Source organism: Gallinula chloropus (genome assembly GCF_964237585.1).
Source record: "Gallinula chloropus genome assembly, chromosome: 10".
Lineage (NCBI taxonomy): Eukaryota > Metazoa > Chordata > Aves > Gruiformes > Rallidae > Gallinula > Gallinula chloropus.
In genome coordinates, this window is record NC_140095.1 from 1,436,940 (window position 1) to 1,456,779 (window position 19,840).

At 42.7% G+C, this 19,840-nt stretch overlaps 1 pseudogene across 1 annotated transcript in view; it reads left to right on the forward strand.

Moving 5' to 3' along the window:
* Window positions 1–19,840, forward strand: part of LOC311195307 (nischarin-like) — a 441,558-nt pseudogene that overhangs the window by 85,330 nt on the left and 336,388 nt on the right. Inside the window, exons 2-3 of the transcript in view lie at window positions 5,318–5,401; window positions 6,150–6,332. The product of the transcript in view is annotated as a nischarin-like (transcript). The remainder of the gene's footprint in view (window positions 1–5,317; window positions 5,402–6,149; window positions 6,333–19,840) is intronic.

Sequence of the window (19,840 nt, forward strand, 5' to 3'; positions counted from 1 at the left end):
TACAATGGCTCAGGAACAGTCATAGAAATTATGTGGTTGGCATCTTGCTTCAAAATCAGATTTAAAAAATATTTTGTGTAGACAAAATACTGCACTCAGAGCATTTATAAGATTATTCAATTTTATACTTCTCATGATCTTTCCTTGAATATTGAATGATGAGATTAAAGTAAATTAAGCTAAATGTCTTTCTTGTACTGCTGGGATTTTTTTTTACTAAGTCTTTGTAGCCAATGTCATTGTTCTAATTTTCAGAACAGTTTCAGAGGATTCATTATCTTTTAAGATAATGTAACTCCCTATGGCACTAGAAATGTCATATGCAGACACAAAAAGAAACTTTTTTTTTTCCCCTCTTAATTTTTGTAATGAGAGAGTGACTATTCCTCCAATTTCCTATCTGGTGATTCCTCTGTTCTTTCACTCTTCTTCATTATTTCTTTGTCTTATAATAAAATAGAAATTTGGGACAATGCTTTCCATTTCCCCTAGAAGGGATTATATCTGTTTACAGCACTATTTTTCTGTCAGAGACAAAGTAGAATCACTTCAGGCTGTACTTGTATTCTTAAGTTCCTGATATGAACTTCTAGATTCCCATCCCCTGATTGTTCAGGGTAGGAAGGGATGTGTCGTAGTTCTTTGCCATACACTTATGTGAGGAAACAGAAAGAGGTGTAGCTGTGGGATATAGGAGGGAAAGAGATAAAACTGATGAAGAAAGCACTAATGTGCATCTGCTGGAGAATGTCAGGTCAGGATCTGTCCAGGAAGGATTGTATGAGATCAAAACTTTTTCCATATCTGACAGTTTGAATATGGCATACAAGATTCTGGCCACAGACATCTTGACTCTTTAATTAGTGGACCAGGAATGATGTTAAGATTTATGGAGGTATATAAAAGATTGCAAGATACTTCATAATATTTTCTTAAGTTTAGGTGATGCTTAGTATCTGAGTAGAAGGGGAAGGTGCCCCAGTGTATTTGTTTGTGAAGACAATATTTACTGGTGCTCTCATGTTAACATTCTAAATGGAAATGCAACAGGTTATCACAGCAGTTCAAAGAGGAAAAGTGTTTACCCCTTAGAAGTAAATAGAACTGTGGGCTTCCTGTGGTTCATTGTCAGGAATTTAGAATCTAAACAAATATTGTTGTTAATATGTGAAACTGTTTGAAATGCATTGTCTGATGATCAGAGTAAATAATTTAACAGTCCCTCTGGCTTTTCATTCTAAGATTCTATATAAAGTCGTTTTTCCAGCTAGTCCAGTGTGCTATTTACAACCATGACAAATTAGTGTATTCAGGAAAAGGAATAGTTAACCCAAATCTACCAAACTGTATATTATTCTGTGTATCAGGGAAACAAATTCTTCTTCAGTTCCAGTAGAAAAGTAATTTTTCTGTTCATTCAAGAAAATTAATTAATTTTATTTCTGTAGATTGTCAGACAATATGTGTTTGTTCCAAACACAGCCAACATGACTTTTTAAAGAGTTCCACAGTAATGCATTTCATAAATATTTCATCCAAATATTGTTTAAATTATCTTTATTTATATATTATTTGCTTAACTTACTGGTCCTTTGCAGTATGCCATAATACTTCAATAAAAAGAAAATATTTAACATTATAGGACTCACATACTTTGATTATGATATTATACATTCCTGCAAGAGCGTGTGACCTAACTAAGTAGGCACAGCTTTGGTCAGAGTTTGTAGCACTGTGGAAAATGCTGGGAAATGTTGCTTTTGCAAATTGAAAAGGGTTATTGTATTTTCTGTAGAAGAATTTATATATAGAAACTCTTGATTAACTGAACCAAACTAAACTTTATTGGTGTACAGAGCTGTAACAACAATAGAAACCAGCCACCACCAAAACCAAAACCAAAACCAAAATAGCAACAGCTCCTAACAGTGCATAGAATTCTATCAGACGGCATCTGCAACCCTGCGAGGAGAAGCATGGGGCCTCTGCCTAGAAGGAAAGTGTTATAAATTGAGACTACAATGGATCATAATCCAATTAGAATTTTATTAATTATAGCAAGTAGAATATGAGCAAAGACAGCGCTGGACGGCAGGAGAGTCTGCGCTCCGCCAACTGCCGTGCTGATCAGTTCAAACAGTCCCTTTTTATATATTTTTTACTTCCGTGTTCATGAAGTAGTGGAGATACTCTGCGCATGCTTCAGTTGTTGTTAGGGGGTCGTTTTCTGCCTCTTGGTGGTCTTTGAGGCCGGAGTAAGAAGTCTTCCTCCTTTGTCCTATCTGTGGTTCCTGGACATCTGGCGGTTATCTTGCACAAGCGGTATCTGGTTTAGTTTGTGTAAGCAATTGTGGTTATCTTATCCTGGACAAGCGGTGTCTGGTAGCTTGCATAAGCAATTGCACATTTTTGGTAGCTGCTGGCATAAGTGATTTCATATTAAGCTTAGCATAAGCCTTAATAAAAAATACTCTGGTCCATAGTTCCTCACAGTTATTTTTACAAAATAAGATGTGGTGACCGATTTCGAAATGTGTCAGCAGATGTTGTGACGGGTTTCGAGATATAAGTCAGCAACCTCCCTGATATTAGAACTAATATTAGAAGCTAAGTGGTTTCCTGTCATTCATACCTTGTTTCAATGAACAAAATATTAACCCATTCACCACAGTATCATTACTTGGTTGAAATACTGATTGCGGGAAAAGACTTAGACGTTGAAAGTTTGATTGATGAGTGAACTGCATTTGAGAAGCAAGGGGTTCCAGGGAAAATTCCAAGGAAGCCAGTGTGAAAATATTTGGATGTTCAAAAGTTGCATGAATTGTTTCATCAGTCTGCTAAGGTGCTTTAGCTACAATACCACTTCTTTGTTTACTGAGGCTAAAGGGATTGCACAGTCACCTGGACTGTCAGCAATTCCCCAGCGGCCTTGCCCCTGGCGTGAAACCCTGTGGCACAGGCACACGGGAGGTTTTGGACGGCACAAACACGGGAATCTGGTAACCGTGTCCAATGCCATGTACCCCGTGAAATCAAAATGGACAATAGCCCAGGATATACAGCACAAACAATACAAACCTCTTTCCAATTGTGGGACATTACCTATGTTACAGGGACACCACATTGGCCTGCAGGTCAGGCCATGGTGGAACGTATGAATCAAACTCTCAAGTGTTTTTGCTTCACAAACAAAAAGGGGGAGAGAAGGACATCTCTCCAGCTGATCAATTAAACAAAGCTCTGTATGTTTTGAGTTGTTTATGTCTGCCACAGAACAGCTTGGTACCTCCAATGTGAAATATGCAGGAGGTTTAAAAGGAGGTTTAAAAAAAAAAAAAGAAAAGATGAAAAGAAAAAAAGTCAATGTCAAGTGTTAGTAAAAAATTAAATTACAGGTAGTAATTTGGGGAAAGGAGATCTGGCTGTGTCATTACAGATGCCATGGATCCAGAAAAAAGCAAGCCTGTGTGAACCAGGCGGAGATCCTGATCCCAGTAACTTATGTCAAGTGTTCCAACTGCAGCCACAATGGACTATGAGTTTTGCTGTGGGACATATGGAACTAACTAACAGTCTTTGAAATATGTATGTATTTATGGTAAATGAAAATTAGGGAAATGGTGATTTCTGCACAGCCTAAGAACACAGACTGCAATGGGTGGTGCCTGCACGAAAAGGTGAGGCTGGTGTTATCTGACTCCTGAAACTGTCAAGACACTCAGCTGCAGGTGTGGATTCTGTAAGACTTTACAGAATCAGGCAGCAACTGAGTTTTGTTGCTGGCTCACAGACATGGTTGTGAAAATTTTGAAAGGCATGTGCTGCATGAATGTGTCCACTCTCAGTCAATCCATGCCAGCATTCAGAAATTAATAGATCAAACACAAAAGATACAGGAAAATGGATTCTTTGGATTGGACAATTGGTTTCAGGAGTGGGGAATTTCAGGATGGATATTGTCAATGGTCAAATCTGGATTACATAGTCCCTGACAATATCCTTGAATTTCCTATGAAACAGCAAAGTTATTCACACTGAGAAGTATTTGGTGATCACATCTTCAAAACACTACGGCCTTGAAGGCAGAGGTAGGGACTGCCTTACACCAAGGAGGAGTTGTAGGAAGGTATTTGGAAGTAACTGAACATGTCGTTATTATCCATAATAAATGGTCAACACAGAAGGTGTGCAGATAACTTTTAGACATAACAGATAAATTAACAATGCAAACAGTGTGTGTAGCCAATTAGTAGTTTTTAGCTTGCTCCATTTTACAGTGTGGTTTTTCGTTTATGGGATGTTTTTTAGATTTAGTTAAATAAGGACTTAGGGTTTTTTTGTAGATATTTTCGCCTTAGTGTTATTTTTGACAAGTCTTGCAAAAGAAAATATCACTCTCAGTGAAGGAGGTTCTTTTTGCTTAACAGGAAGGGGGAGATGTGTCCTGCAGCTTGAGAAACAAAGGCTCAAGCACTGCCAGGTGAAGAGATAACGGGATGGAGCCTTCAGGCCATGAACCTCGGGGAAACTAAACAAGGTGGCAGCATCCTTGCCGGCCCCCTGCTGGGACAGGCTCCAGGAAAAAGTGTCCTCTATTGTTAAGGTGTAGCTGCTGTCTGAGGAGGGTTTAGAAGTTCTATTGGCATGATAAGATAGAGATGCTGCTGTGACAGCAAAACGTTGACCAATCAGATGTAGCCCAGGAACAGGGTATGTTTGACAGAAAGCAGCCGTCTGCAGAGCATATAAACAGGAATGGTTCTTTGCAATAAATCGACTCTTGCTGCATCAAGCTGTGTCCCGTCTCTCTCCGTCGCAGCATTGCTTTAGATAACTGCAGTGATTCCTTGGGCATGATTGTAACCCTCAGGAAGCTGAGGAATAAAAACTTAACATCCAAGCAGCCAAAGGGCTTGTCCAGATTTCTGAAAGGTTCCATTTCTGCGTAGCTGTGACATGACAGCAGGATGCTCGCCAAGTTCCTCCACCTCTTGTGGAAATTGGGAGGCTGAAGAAAGGATGCTGCTGTTCCAGGCTTGTTGTGAGTAGCTATGCATACCAGCTGAACGTAGCAGAGATCTTTAGAAAACGTTGTGGCTTAGATGCTAACCTTTGGGTATCAAAAATAAAAGCAATTGCTTTATGTGCTTTGTGAATGAGATTAGGGATCCTACATCAGCAGAGTCACCTTAGAGTTCAGATTAGCTTTCGGGTAACTACAATACTTCCAGAAGGTAGAACCACAGAATTTCTCAGCTTCTCTTTAAGACATGCTTTGGTTGCATTGTCCCTTACTTTAATTTCTTCCTTTCAGGTGTACATTATTCAGGTCAGTGTTGGCAATCATCAGTGGACAGTCAAGCATCGTTACAGTGATTTCCATGACCTGCATGAGAAGGTAAGGTGGTTAAAGCTCTGGCCTCAGTCTCTTCCAAAATATTGTACAGTTTTTGTAGTGGTTATATGGGACAAAAATATTTTCCTCAAAGAGCAAGAATATCTGCCAGATGCCATCTGAAGTGCAGACTGAATCCTTTGTATGAGCAGTGTTACTTGCCCCTCTTACACTCCCCTCTTGAACTAGGGGAAGTTGGCCTGAACAACTTTAGCCTTGGGCAGAAGCTTCCATCAGGGAGAGTGGAGTTTTACCTAGAGTTATTAAACTTTTTGCCAAGAGATGTTTAGGTGTTTATGATGAGCTGATCTGGTAATCTGAAGCTGGATTCACGCAAAGACTCTCTCTTAGGAAGGGTGGCTGATAAAACTGACCTTAGGCAGTAGCATGGGTTAGTTACCAACCAGTGCTGAATAAACAGGTAGTGAAAATGAGGGCAAATCTATCATATTCAAAACTGGGCAGCTTTTTCAGCTATGCACTAGTAATTCTGTTGCTTTATCAACTTCATTACATTCTGCCCTGTGGTAACTGTGAGCAATTATGTCAGAAAACACTATTATTCAGCTTCTCACAATTTTATAAAACGGTCTTTCTGAAAAATACCTAAGTCAGTAGGTAAAGTTACCAAAGTAACTGTATTGGTTTTGTTCTACCAGGATTGAGCAACATGCTCTTAATGTGTTCTGTCACATCTTATGTGTGAGTTCAGGTTGTGAGTTGGGTCGTAACTCTGGTCTTTGTCTTTCAGCTTGTTTCAGAAAAGAAAATAGATAAAAATCTCCTACCTCCCAAGAAGATTATTGGGAAAAATTCCAAAAGCCTGGTGGAGAAAAGGCAAAAGGAGTTGGAGGTCTACCTGCAAACTCTGCTAGTCAAGTTCCCTGTCACTGCTCCGAAAGTTTTGTCACACTTCCTACACTTTCATTGATATGTAAGTTATGTTTTTAGCATATAAAAACGGAGGCCTGAGGGTCTTGCTTGGAGAGACCTGTGTGGAATCTTCACAAAGTAGCTGGAGCTGCTCTTTTTCTGCCTTTTGCACGATGCAACAAAGCATATTTTTCAGATTTTTGACAGCACTTTTTGTTGCAGTAGGTGCTGTGCTGACAAGTAGTGTGGGTAGGGACTCAAAGAGGAGGAAATAAATGCTGTCAGGGTAGCTGGAAGCTGTGAATAAATCTGCAGCTGAATTGGTTGTTAGGCTGAAGTCAGTAGTGCTGGCTCTCTGAAGGAGCATTGCAGAAGCGATCCACATGCACCCCTACTTAGTGGTTACTGCTTAGATCTGTGGTTCATTCTTGGAACAGTTTCCAGTAGCCTGAATGAAGAAAAATGGTGCTTCTCCATGAGAAGCTCACTGATGGAGTGGCCTCTAGAGAAACAGCTCCAGCCAGCAGACAGAATGTTAGGGTAAAGGAAAATAAGCAGTGGCTTGCTTTTGTGTTCAGATTGTGATTTGTTCATTCATCTCTTGTGGATAATTGGGCATTTTTACAGTATGGCATCGTGTTGTAAGGGGGAGATTGAACTTCATGAAGAGGAAAATGCACTGGAGAACTCTGTGGAAAGGAGGACCAGTAATTGCTTCAGGGTGGGATGTGCTGAGATGGCTCTTCATGGTTTCATATAAAGGCTTCAGAAGTAGTGGGTCATTAGATGCGTTGATACAGCTTTAGCAACAAAGAAGAACCTGCTTTTGTTGTATTCCATGAATGTAATTCCCCTGCTGAGGCCTGAGTTTGACTTGGATAAACTGTTCATGGTGCTGCTATTGCCCTGCAGATGTGAGCAAGGAGGACTAGTTTGTCATGAGGGAGCTTTTGTAAGTTGATTGGTGGTTTTAAATCTATTAAATGTGTGTGATAACATAAGGAGAATTCTGTTAAGATGGAGCAAACTTCCGGATCACCAGGAAGTTTCTCTCTTAAATGGTGTCTGTTTCATTAATGTTTTGGTCCAGTAACTTCAACAAAGATTTTTATGCAGGCAGAAATTCTTCCAGTCATTCTCACTTTTCAGTTAGATGATTTCTTTCTTGCTGTAATGTTCATCCCTTTTCACTTTTTCAAAGAACTGCTGTTACTTGCATATGAATGCTTCCATGCTTGTGTATTGTGTTTGTGTATTACAATAGAATGATAGAATCCAAGACTGGTCTGGGTTGGGAGGGACCCCAAGGATCACAGAGCTCCAACCCCCTGCCACAGGCAGGGACACCAACCTCCAGGCCTGGAGCTACACAAGGTTGCCCAGAGCCCCATTCAACCTGGCCTTGAACACCCCCAGGGATGGGGCACCCACCCCCTCTCTGGGCAGCCTGTTCCAGCCCCTCACCACTCTCTCTGGAAAAAGCTTCCCTCTAATATCTAATCTAAACCTTCCTTCCTTTAGTTTTAATCCATAAATGAGTGAAGCTGTTGTTTAATCTGCATTTCTTTGTTTAGGGGAGTCTGGCTTGAGGTAGAAATGCAATTGTTTGGGACTTGAGAGTACTTTTTAAATATTTACCAAAAGTAGTTAGCTATTCAGCAGAAAAGCTAAATATTTGCCACAGGAATTCAACTGGGGAATAATCTTCCTGCAGAACTTTGGTCTTCTAAAATATCTTTACAATATTAGCCCATGTGCATGCTTGAGGCTTCATAATGCCTGATACTGCCTCATTAATTTATATAGGAAGGCTGGTGATGGCACCAAGCTGTGTGACACGCTGGAGGGAAGGGATGCTGTCCAGAGGGACCTTGACAGGCTTGAGAGTTGGGCCTGTCCTGAAGGTCAACAAGGCCAAGTGCAAGGTCCTACCCGTGGGTCATGGCAATGCCGAGCACAGCTCCAGGCTGGGTGGAGAACAGATGGAGAGCAGTCCTGAGGAGGAGGACTTGGGGATGTTGGGGGATGAGGAGCTCATAGTGAGCTGGCAGTGTGCACTTAGAGCCCAGAAAGTCAACTGTCCCCTGGGCTGCTTCACAAGAAGTGTGACCAGCAGGTCAAGGGAGGGGATTCTGCCCCTCTGATCTGGAGTGACGCCCCCTGCAATGCTGCATCCAGCTCAGTGGTCCCCAGCACAAGACAGGCGTGGAGCCATTGGAGCAAGGCCAGAGAAGGCTGGAGCACCTCTGCTATGGAGGCAGGCTGAGAGAGTTGGGCTGGTTCAGCCTGCAGAAGAGAAGGCTCTGGGGAGACCTTATAGCGGCCTTCCAGTCCCTGAAGGGGCTACAGGGAAGCTGGAGAGGGATTGGTGACAAGGGCAGGGAGGGACAGGACAAGGGAGAATGTTCTTAAGCTGGAGGAGGGGGGAGTTAAATTGGGTATTAGGGAAAAAAAATCATCTTCCCAGGGACAGTGATGAGGCCCTGGCACAGGGTGCCCAGAGAAGCTGGGGCTCCCCTGGATCCCTGGCAGGGTTCAAGGCCGGGTTGGATGGGGCTTTGGGCACCCTGGGCTGGTGGGGGGTGTCCCTGCCCACAGCAAGGGGTTAGAACCAGATGGGCTTTAAGGTCCTTTCCAGCCCAAAGCTGCCTGGGATTCTGTGATTATTTTTTTTCTTGTCTATTCTTATTTGTAGCGTTTCCAGTAGGGATTATTTAATCTTATTCCCTAGGTTAATGGAACTAAACTGGTGTAGAAATAACCACAGTAAATACACTACAAGTGCTTTGCAGCCTTTGTGTTCCAGGGGAAAGCTGTGTCTGGCTTGGCAAAGAGCAGCAGTTGGATGTGACAGCAGTGTACAACCTTATTGTTGCTTTGGTGTTGAACAGGGGTATGCAGTGATATGGGGGTGCTTACTTCCTTGCAGTGTCTTATACTTTGTCATCTTAGATTTGGTTTCTTAACTTCCAGATAGAAGCTTTTAAAAGAAAATAATTGAGTACCCAGAAGCTGCTGTTCAGAGACACCTGCAAACAATGGATTTCTGTGGGATTGGTGCATATAAGAGAGCGAAGACAGAGGCCTCTTGTAGGTCTGACAGAGGACTAGAGCTCCTTTTCTGTGGGCTACAATACTCCACGTCATGACCTTGTTTCGATTATAAAGGTAGGAAAATTCTGCTGTGTCCCCCAGATGATGAAGGGAACACAGAGCCTGGGTTTCAGTCAGATCTCTGCATGCCAGGTGAGTGTAACTGGCTTTATCCAATAACAGAACTGTTGAATTTTGTTCGGAATGCAGCTTCGAGCTGCTTCTCCAAACTGTTCATCCTCAGTGAGTGGGGTTTCAGTTATACTAAGAATGTGCTTGTCTGAAATGTTCACCTCATCAGATGAGCTGAACTGTGCTGCAGATGGCCCATGGATTTATTTCCTTGTCATGAATCATGAGGGGTTTGTCAGTGAAGTAAACTCCTCAAATACTCATTTCATGATGATCAGTAATGCCTGTTTGTCCTTTGCAGCTACCTTAAAATGAGATGTGTGTGCCTAAACTATCACAGGTAGTTTTTTGTTCTTCTCGTGAGCCTTAGAGAGAGCTCTTGGAAGAGCTCAGAACTATTTCTGGACTTCTACAGAGCATTTGCTTTTTGTGAAGTATGGGAAATACCTGAACTGACCTTTGTGCTCCTTTAGATTGAAAAAGAACAAATTCCCACAGGGAGAATTTTCCAGACTATTTCTTTTCCTCCTGGAGCTGTCAGTGTGTAGAAAGAGGGTTGAGCACTGTGTAGGTCCAGAAGGGCAGAGAAGATAGAGGATGGTGAACAGGGACTTTGAATTCTTCTTCAGCAAGGAGGTTAAGTCCAGAAGACTAATTTTTACAGATCTCTTCTTCCCTGTAGACTTGTTAATCTAAAGTTATCAGTGTATTAGTGATGCTCTAAGGAAATGTTGAGTGCTTAATTGTCCTGGTTTTGGCCAGGACATTAATGCATTAGGTTAGTCTAATGTTCAAATTTGAAGAAAACTGTACTGGTAATAGTTTCTTTAAAACCAGGCTTTGTTTGGCATTGGGCTGATGATGGTCAGTAAGAATTGCTCTAGTTGCTGTTGCCCTTTTTGAAAACATGCAGCATGTGATTATTTAAATGTAGTTCAGTATTTTCCATCTTGGAAACTAAAAACCTATGAAATTAAATAATTTGATGAAGTATTTTCAAGTTACAAAGAGAATCTATAAGATGTAATGACAGTTGTTTTCTATTTTTAAAAGTCCTGTACCACAGCAAGAAAGGGAGACTTATTTTGTCCAAGGATACACTTTGAACTGTAAGTGTGTAACACTTCATTGCAATGGTTTAATCTTTGCAGGAGATCAATGGGATCACTGCTGCACTGGCTGAAGAGCTCTTCCACAAAGGTAAAGAACCTGCAAGAATTTAACTGGGGATGGTTTCCTCCATGTGCATGCGTGTGTATACCTGTGAGATTTAATCTCCAGACCATGAGATCTGAGCCTTTCACATCAGATCGAGACTTGTTCTTCCTCTTCACCTTTTTCTTGCTATTTGTGCTTTGATCCAAGCTGTATTTGAGGAGGAACTGTCACAGAAGCACAGCTGCTTTTGGAAATAAATCAGAAATTGATGAATTCCTTGGTATGTTTTAGTGCAACCAGTCAGGAAGTTTGTGTCATTTCAGTGAGCCTTGATAGAGTGTGTTGAATGCATCACTTCACCTATCTTAATGTTGTTCTTCCAGAATTCAGGAAACATGAGACCTTCTGGTCAGTTAATGAAAGGATGTGCTTTTCTGAGGCTGAGAGCTGAAAATGAAATGCACTACTGCAACATCTCTAAGTGGCTCACCAGGAGCAGGAGGCGTGTGAAATGATTAACCCATGTTGAGGGACAGGCTGAATGCTGTGCTGTGATTCTGGCTGGCTGAGGTGATAGGTGAAGCGTGGTTCAGATTGTTCTGGCACAAAATTAACTTTAGGTGAAGCCACTTCAGAGGGGGCACTCAGCAAACACTTTAAGGAAGGTCCTGAAGAACTGTTCCCTGACTCTGTAGTGCCTGTAGCCTCACTAGTGCCAAAATCATTGATGTCTGACCGCTGTATGTGAGTGGAACCTTGTGGTGATGTGCAGCTGGACTCTGGGACTTGCTCCCACTGAAGCCAAAGGGAGTTTTAGTCTTTGGAGAACTCTGCTTATCACGAAAGCCGATGCTCTCCTGTCTGTCAGGTCAAACTGGTGTCCTTAAAAGGAAGAGGAGGAAGATGTTAATTCCACGTGTGCATGTATTCTGACTGCTGTAATCCACATTTGCTCTTGGGATGCTGTCAGAGGAGGCTTTTGGATGCTGTTTCCTAGTGTTCCTGGAAAGAAATGGGATTGTAAAAATGTTGCCAGATAATGCATTTCCTGCCCTGGGAGCTTGCTCTGGTGGTAGTGTGGTGAAAGTCCTCAGACTGTCCAAGAAAATGCTGCAGCTTTGCACATCAGCAGCTTAGCAAAGGATGTCAGGTTTGTCTGTTAGATGGTAGGTGCTGCTTTTTCTGGTTAGAATAAGTCTGAGCTGCTATTGAACTTAGGGATATCTCAAAGTTTAGCAATTTCTATGTTGTATAAATTAACTTTGGTTCCAGCCCTGTTAAGAGGGAAATTTGCCATTAGTTGCGTTGGGAGCTTAAGGCTTGAATGCAGAGAGTGCCTGTTTGAACACTTGGATTATTCTGGTGTTAAAGAAAATTTATCTGAATTCAGTGCTTCTAGTTTAGAAGCAAAAAGGACATTGTTTTGGTGCCTTAATCATGAGCTTAGAATATAAATGACAGAGATGAAATCGCTGACATTAGGTTTTGCAGGTACCATTTACTCTTTGGTAACTGGGGCAGCGTTGTGTTCGATACCATCATCCTGTGTTTTTCAGGAGAGCAGCTCTGAATGGCTGGAGAAGTCTTCAACATCAGACCCTTGCAGCTATATGCTGTCACTCTACAGTTGCTGCAGGGGGAGCCTACGTGTGCTAATGGAGATGCCAAAACTGATCTAGGTCATATTCTAGATTTTACCTGTCGACTCCAGTATTTCAAGGTGAGCCATGTTTGCACAAGTACTGGCGGTGTTTCTGCCAGAGTGATGGGATTCTTGGCATGCTTCTGGAGCCAGGTTTGAATGCACAAGATCTTTACTGGCAGTAAACACCTGTAAGCATTTAGAGCTCGGTGTTAAACAGGTGCTTATTCTACCAACCTTCAACATAGTTCTCTAAGAAAGACGTTGATTCTGCCATGTGATGTCATCTCTTCAGCGGTGCCCTCTAGGGTTTCTGTGACAGAGCCTTACTGGGTGCTGATAGGCAGGAAGGAGGCAGGAAATATTCATTTCAGCCTTGCATTCTTTGACAACACTATGGCTAGGCCAGTGCATACAGATGCATACATGCATGTGTGTGTAAGTCCTGTCCCCTTTCTCACCTTTAACTGTATTGGAAAGTTTAAAAACCCCCAAACCAAACTAACAAAACCATCAGTTTTAGAGATGAGTGGCCCAGAATTTCCAGGAAAAATGCCATTGCAGAACAAATGTAAAATGGCCTCAGATAATTTTTGTCTGAACCAGTTTGATATTTTGTTCTTCTACCAAATCAGTGAATTACAAAGACTCTTGCTGAGTAGCTTTTTTAACACTGCTTGCTACAGGTCAGTGTCTTTTCAGCCCTTTTATTACATGAAGAATTTCCTTGTAACTGTGTGATATGTTCAAAGATGAAACGAAGTAGTGGTTTGGGGAAGGTGCACTGGAGGGCTTGGAAAGTTTAGAAAGCAAAACCACAGCTCTACTGTTATTCCTGTGGATCTTCAGTTGCCTTTGCCATCCTCTGTGTGTAGAACCTGTTGTTCAGAGGATTCTCTGGCTGGAGAAGAACAGTTTCAATGATTGCTATCAAAAATCCCTTTGCTAAGTAGGCAGCCTTGCTCTCAGTGGACAAACGCATCTCTGAACCCACAGCACATACAAACAAACGCTGCAAAGCAAGTCACCAAACAAATGACATTGCAAGATGCAAGTTGTCACATCCAGTCCGTATGGGTGGGTGGGTGGGGGGTGGCGGGGGCAGTTCTTCCACTTCTACGGCAGTTCTGCCAAAGCAGTCGGCTGCGCAGCCTGGTGTCAGGGGTCTGGGCTGCTGCCCGCAGCGCCCTTCTCCTCTCCGTGCTGTGAACCACAGCGCGACCCCGACAGTCACCGGGGCCGAGCCCTGGGTGAGCACTAGGACCTGGCGGAACACCAGGACCTGCCGCACGGTCTCCCTTTTCCGTCCACCTCCCACCGGCCCACTATTCACTCTCTGCACCACCCGCTCATTCCCACGTAAACTTTTCCCCAGTAAGTTCCGCAACTGAGTATGAATCCAAATATCCTGATGTAACCCTTTATCCCATTCTGACCGCATCTTACGTGTCCAGGCTGTGACGAGCAGTCTCTGCAGAGTGTCTCGGGCGTCAGGAGACAGTGATGGATTGACGAGTTCATCGGGAGGTGTGGGTGATGTGTCCATCTCTGTAGGGTTCTTGTCCCCGTGCTTAGGTTCTTTGTTCATGGGGGCAACACTGCTCTGTGCCTTAGTTGGTGATTCTTCATGTAGGTAGATCTTATCTCAGTAGTTTTTGGGTGGCTGGGTGGGCAGTTCTGCAAGCCCTTTCCCAGCAGGGCATGCCATCGCCAGCTCTGCTTTTTTCCAGCTTTTCAAGAACAGGCTGAAGTTGTCGATGCCAGTTAACATTTTCAACTGCGTCATGTGGTGCTTTAGGTGCAGTAAAAGTCAAAGGTAAACAGATATTAAAGGCAGTCAGTTGTACGTTTGTTTCCACATTTTTCCTTCCAAAGGTATAGTAGTGGGGGGGGCGCAGGCCGTGGTGGCAGATTTACGCGCACTACTCGCTCCCCTTCCCGGTCAGTTCTGACAGATTTATCACTTTGTTCTGATAACACGGCATTCTTACTTGGCATAGTAACTGGGATAGATGAAAGAGCACCCAGAAACAAAACCACATTCTTTATAGTAGATTTTTCCCTTTTTAAATCGGTTCTGTAGAATCCAGAACTGGTGCTAAAGCTGCAAAGGCTGAAGTAGCAGCTATGTTTTCTGTCTCTATTTTGGTTAAAGTCCTTTTACTTGATTTCCAGAGAGTTATTAAGGATTTAGTTTCTTTTGCCCGAACTGAGGGTTCATCAAGGATTTGAGCTCCAATAGCTTCCCAAGTAGGTAAATCAAATGTGCTGTCAAGGCTTGTTATCAGTTTTCTTTCTTCGCTGCTCAAAAAGGAGGGGTTTCAAAGACTTCATAATTCTTAATCACTCTCTTAGACAGTAGATTGTAGAGGAATTGCCTCAAAAGCCCCTGATGTTTTAAAGGGTTCAGCTGTTACCAATAGTCCAGTCGGGGTGGTAGGTACATAATCACTTTCCAAGACTGACTTTCCGTCTTATCCCCTTTGATCTTCTAATTGAGCAGCTTTTGCTTGATATTGCTTTATGCAGTTAACTCGTGAACCGTGTGCAAGTTCTGAAAACACCCCTTAGCATACCCATAAGCCAATAACCCCGGTAATTCCTTTTTTAGATCTAACCCCTTAATATCCCATTTTCTTAAAGTATTTGCAAATTAATCATATGCCACTTGCCTATCCATCGTGTAATCCTCAGCGCGCGCCGTTGCAGCTTCCAGGCTTCTGTGGCACGTATGGCCCAAAATTACCCTTGTAACCTTTGGGGGCGAGCCTTGATTAAGTCGCCGTCCTGCCTGCTTACAGGACCCAGCTCGACTTCTTCGACCGTGGTGCCGCGTCGCAGTATTCCCGTCGGGGGATTGGGAGTTGACGAGAATCACGTCGGGGTCACCATTTTGTCGGAGAAGGAAGACACGGACACCATGTGGTTCGTCAGGCTGTCTCAAACTTTAATCACACAAGCATAGCTTAAATATAGTAGTTAATTAGCTCATTGCATATTGCAAAGCCGAGCTCATCATTGGTTCAGCTAATCAATTGCAGTCCTGCCCTTGCTTACATTCCATTACACATTTGCTTACATTCTGTTGCATTTTGTTATGAGAAAGACCTCTTTCTAAGACAACAGGACTGCCTGCAGCTGGTCCCAAGGGCACACTGACTTTGAACCAACCTTTACCCTACTTATGCCATCTCGAGCAGGTCTGTGCAGCTGTGTCCCTTCTCCAACAACCAAGTCTGCACTGAATCCTCCACAATAAGGTTAGGGTTTAGTGTCAGTATTAGGGTTCGGTTTAGGGTTTAGTCTCAGCGTTAGGCTTAGGGTTTAGTGTCATGGTTATGCTTAGGGTTAGGTTTGGGTTTTAGTGTCAGAGTTAGGGTTAGTGTTAGGGTTTAGTTTCAGGGTTAGGGTTAGCGTTTAGTGTCAGGGTAAGGGTTATGGTTAAGGGATTAGTGTCAGGGTTAGGCTTAGTGTTAGGGTTTAGGGTTAGGTTTATTGTTAGGGTTAGGGTTAGGGTTTAGTGTCAGGTTGAGTATTAGGGTTAGGGTTTAGTGTCAGGGTGAGGGTTAGGGTTTAGTGTCAGGGTTATGCTTAGGGTTAGGGTTTATTGTCAGGTTTATGTTTAGTGTTAGGGTTTAGTGTCAGGGTTAGGGTTAGGGTTTAGTGTTAGGTTTATATTTAGGGTTAGAGTTTAGTGTCAGGTTTATGCTTAGGGTTAGTGTTTAGTGCCAGGGTTAGGGTTAGGGTTTAGGTTTAGGTTCAGGGTTAGGGTTTAGTTTCAGGGTTTAGTGTCAGGGTTAGGGTTAGGCTTTTGTTTAGGGATCAGTGTCAGGGTTAGGTTTAGGATTAGGGTTAGGTTTTAGTGTCAGAGTTAGGATTAGGGTTAGATTTTAGTGTGAGTGGTAGGGTTAGGTTTAGGTTTTAGTGTCAGAGTTAGGGTTAGGTTTAGGGTTTAGTGTCAGGGTTAGGGTTAGTGTTAGTTTTTACTGTTAGGGTTTAGTGTTAGGGTTAGGGTTTAGTGTCAGGGTTAGTGTTACGGTTTAGTGTCAGGTTTAGGTTTAGGGGTTAGAGTCAGGGTTAGCGTTAGGGTTAAGTGTCAGGTTTAGGGTTAGGGTTTAGTGTCAAGGTTTAGTGTCAGAGTTAGGGTTGCTTTTAGGGTTAGGTTTAGGTTTAGGTTTAGGTTTAGGGTTAGTGTTATGGTTAGGGTTAGGGTTAGGGTTAGGGTTTAGCTTCAGAGTTAGGGTTAGGGTTTAGTGTCAGGGTTATGCTTAGTTTTAGGTTTTAGGGTTAGGGTTTAGTGTCAGGTTTAGGGTTAGGGGTTAGTGTCAGGGTTATCGTTAGGGTTTAGTGTCACGTTTAGGGTTAAGGTTTAGTGTCAGGGTTTAGTGTCAGAGTTAGGGTTGCGGTTATGTTTAGGGTTAGTGTTAGGGTTAGGGTTAGTTTTAGGGTTAGGGTTAGGGTTAGGGTTAGTGTAAGGGTTAGGGTTTAGTGTCAGGGTTAGGCTTAGGGTTTAGTGTGAGGGTTATGCTTAGGGTTAGGGTTTATTGTCATTTCTAGGTTTAGTTTAGGGTTTAGTGTGAGGGTATAGGCTTAGGTTTAGGGTTTACTGTCAGAGATATTCTTATGGTTAGGTTTAGGGTTTAGTGTCAGGGTTAGGCTTAGAGATAGGGTTTAGTGTCACGTTTAGGGTTAGGGTTAGGGTTAGGGTTAGGGTTAGGGTTAGGGTTTAGTGTCAGGGATATGCTTATTTTTAGGGTTTAGGTTTAGGGTTTAGTGTTAGGGTTAGTGTTTAGTGTCAGGGTTAGGGTTACCGTTAGGGTTTATTGTCAGGGGTAGGTTTAGGTCTAGGGTTAGGGCTTAGTGTCAGGGTTTAGTGTCAGGGTTAGGGTTAGGATTTAGGTTTAGGGTCACGGTTAGGGTTTAGTTTCCTGATTTAGTGTCAGGCTTAGTGTCAGGGTTAGCTTTTATTGTCAGGCTTAGTGTTAGGGTTAGGTTTTATTGTCAGGGTTAGTGTTAGGGTTAGTGTTTAGTGTCAGATTTAGGCTTAGGGTTACTGTTTAGTGTCAGGAGTAAGGTAAGGGATTATTGTCAGGGTTAGTGTTAGGGCTAGTGTTTAGTGTCAGAGTTAGTATTAGGGTTTAGTGTCAGGGTTAGGGTTAGGGTTAGTTTTTACTGTTAGGGTTTAGTGTTAGGGTTATGGTTTAGTGTCAGGGTTAGTGTTACTGTTTAGTGTCAGGTTTAGGTTTAGGGGTTAGAGTCAGGGTTAGCGTTAGGGTTAAGTGTCAGGTTTAGGGTTAGGGTTTAGTGTCAGGGTTTAGTGTCAGAATTAGGGTTGCGGTTAGGGTTAGGTTTAGGTTTAGGTTTATGTTTAGGTTTAGGGTTAGTGTTAGGGTTAGGGTTAGGGTTAGTGTTAGGGTTAGGGTTTAGCGTCAGAGTTAGGGTTAGGGTTTAGTGTCAGGGTTATGCTTAGTTTTAGGTTTTAGGGTTAGGGTTTAGTGTCAGGTTTAGGGTTAGGTGTTAGTGTCAGGGTTAGCGTTAGGGTTTAGTGTCACGTTTAGGGTTAGGGTTTAGTGTCAGGGTTTAGTGTCAGAGTTAGGGTTAGGGTTAGGGTTAGTTTTAGGGTTAGGGTTAGGGTTAGGGTTAGGGTTAGTGTAAGGGTTAGGGTTAGTTTTAGGGTTAGGGTTAGGGTTAGGGTTAGTTTTAGGGTTAGGGTTAGGGTTAGGGTTAGGGTTAGTGTAAGGGTTAGGGTTTAGTGTCACGGTTAGGCTTAGTGTTTAGTGTGAGGGTTACGCTTAGTGTTAGGGTTTAGTGTCAGTTCTAGGTTTAGGTTAGGGTTTAGTGTGAGGGTATAGGCTTAGGTTTAGGGTTTACTGTCAGAGATATTCTTATGGTTAGGTTTCGGGTTTAGTGTCAGGGTTAGGCTTAGAGATAGGGTTTATTGTCAGATTTAGGCTTAGGGTTACGGTTTAGTGTCAGGATTAAGGTAAGGGTTTATTGTCAGGGTTAGTGTTAGGGTTAGGGTTTAGTGTCAGAGTTAGTGTTAGTGTTCAGTGTCAGGGTTAGGGTTAGGGTTTAGCGTCAGAGTTAGGGTTAGGGTTTAGTGTCAGGTTTAGGGCTAGGGTTAGGGTTTAGTGTCTGGGTTTGGGTTAGGGTTTAGTGTCAGGGTTATGCTTAGTTTTAGGTTTTAGGGTTAGGGTTTAGTGTCAGGGTTAGGGTTACGGTTTAGTGTCAGGTTTAGGGTTAGGTTTTAGTGTCAGTGTTAGGGTTAGCGTTAGTCTTTATTGTCAGGGTTAGTGTTAGTGTTAGGGTTTAGTGTCAGGGTTAGGGTGTAATTTTAGGGTTAAGTTTTAGTGTCAGTGTTAGGGGTACGGTTTAGTGTCAGGGTTAGGTTTAGGGTTTAGTGTCACGGTTACGGTTAGGTTTTAGTGTCAGATTTAGGGTTAGGGTTTAGTGTCAGGGTTATGCTTAGGGTTAGGGTTTAGTGTCAGGGGTAGGGTTAGTTTTAGTGTTTAGTGTCAGGGTTGGGTTAGGGTTAGGGTTAGGGTTTAGCTTCAGAGTTAGGGTTAGGGTTTAGTGTCAGGGTTATGCTTAGTTTTAGGTTTTAGGGTTAGGGTTTAGTGTCAGGTTTAGGGTTAGGGGTTAGTGTCAGGGTTATCGTTAGGGTTTAGTGTCACGTTTAGGGTTAAGGTTTAGTGTCAGGGTTTAGTGTCAGAGTTAGGGTTGCGGTTATGTTTAGGGTTAGTGTTAGGGTTAGGGTTAGTTTTAGGGTTAGGGTTAGGGTTAGGGTTAGTGTAAGGGTTAGGGTTTAGTGTCAGGGTTAGGCTTAGGGTTTAGTGTGAGGGTTATGCTTAGGGTTAGGGTTTATTGTCATTTCTAGGTTTAGTTTAGGGTTTAGTGTGAGGGTATAGGCTTAGGTTTAGGGTTTACTGTCAGAGATATTCTTATGGTTAGGTTTAGGGTTTAGTGTCAGGGTTAGGCTTAGAGATAGGGTTTAGTGTCACGTTTAGGGTTAGGGTTAGGGTTAGGGTTAGGGTTAGGGTTAGGGTTAGGGTTAGGGTTTAGTGTCAGGGATATGCTTATTTTTAGGGTTTAGGTTTAGGGTTTAGTGTTAGGGTTAGTGTTTAGTGTCAGGGTTAGGGTTACCGTTAGGGTTTATTGTCAGGGGTAGGTTTAGGTCTAGGGTTAGGGCTTAGTGTCAGGGTTTAGTGTCAGGGTTAGGGTTAGGATTTAGGTTTAGGGTCACGGTTAGGGTTTAGTTTCCTGATTTAGTGTCAGGCTTAGTGTCAGGGTTAGCTTTTATTGTCAGGCTTAGTGTTAGGGTTAGGTTTTATTGTCAGGGTTAGTGTTAGGGTTAGTGTTTAGTGTCAGATTTAGGCTTAGGGTTACTGTTTAGTGTCAGGAGTAAGGTAAGGGATTATTGTCAGGGTTAGTGTTAGGGTTAGTGTTTAGTGTCAGAGTTAGTGTTAGGGTTTAGTGTCAGGGTTAGGGTTAGGGTTAGTTTTTACTGTTAGGGTTTAGTGTTAGGGTTATGGTTTAGTGTCAGG